The sequence below is a fragment of the Bison bison genome, unplaced genomic scaffold (assembly GCF_000754665.1).
Source record: "Bison bison bison isolate TAMUID 2011002044 unplaced genomic scaffold, Bison_UMD1.0 scf7180017864386, whole genome shotgun sequence".
Lineage (NCBI taxonomy): Eukaryota > Metazoa > Chordata > Mammalia > Artiodactyla > Bovidae > Bison > Bison bison.
The window spans coordinates 80,474-81,323 of record NW_011494958.1 but is presented as its reverse complement, the minus strand read 5'-3'; the positions used below and the strand labels follow the sequence as shown (position 1 = coordinate 81,323).

Below are 850 nucleotides of genomic sequence, written 5' to 3'. Positions count from 1 at the left end.
CCTACCAGGCTCCCCCGTCCCTGGGATTCTCCAGGCAAGAACACTGAAGTGGGTTGCCATTTCCTTCTCCAATGCATGAAAGGGAAAAGTGAAAATGAAGTCGCTCAGTCGTGTCCGACTCTTTACGACCCCATGGTCTGCAGCTTACCAGGCTCCTCGGTCCATGGGATTTTCCAGGCAAGAATACTGGAGTGGGGTGCCATTGCCTTCTCCAGTGATAAAGGTGTAAGTTTTTACAAATAGGCATATCCTTTTCTCTCTCTCTCTTTTTTTTTAATTAATGTGTTTTTTATTGAAGGATAATTGCTTTACAGAATTTTGTTGTTTTCTGTCAAACCTCAACATAAATCAGCCATAGGTATGCATATATCCCCTCCCTTTGGAACCTCCCTCCCATCTCCCTCCCCATCCCGCCCCTCTAGGTTGATACAGAGCCCCTGTTTGAGTTTACTGAGCCATATAGCAAATTCCCACTGGCTATCTATTTTACATATGGTAATGTAAGTTTCCACGTTACTCTTTCCATACATCTCATCCTCCCCTCTCCCCATGTCCATAAGTCTATTCTCTATGTCTGTTTCTCTGTTCTTGCCCTGTAAATAAATTCTTCAGTATCATTTTTCTAGATTCCATATATATGTGTTAGAATATGGTATTTATCTTTCTCTTTTTGACTCACTTCACTCTGTATAATAGGTTCTAGGTTCATCCACCTCATTAGAACTGCCTCAAATACATTCCTTTTTATGGTTGAGTAATATTCCACTGTGTATATATACCACAACTTCTTTGTCCATTCATCTGTTGATGGACATCTAGGTTGCTTCCATGTTCCAGTTATTGTAAATAA

General features: G+C 40.8%; 1 pseudogene; it reads left to right on the top strand.

Annotated features, from left to right (window-relative positions):
- The window catches only part of LOC105001897, a 3,042-nt pseudogene extending 2,889 nt beyond the window's left edge, over positions 1 to 153 (top strand).
- Positions 154 to 850: the final 697 nt, after the last annotated feature.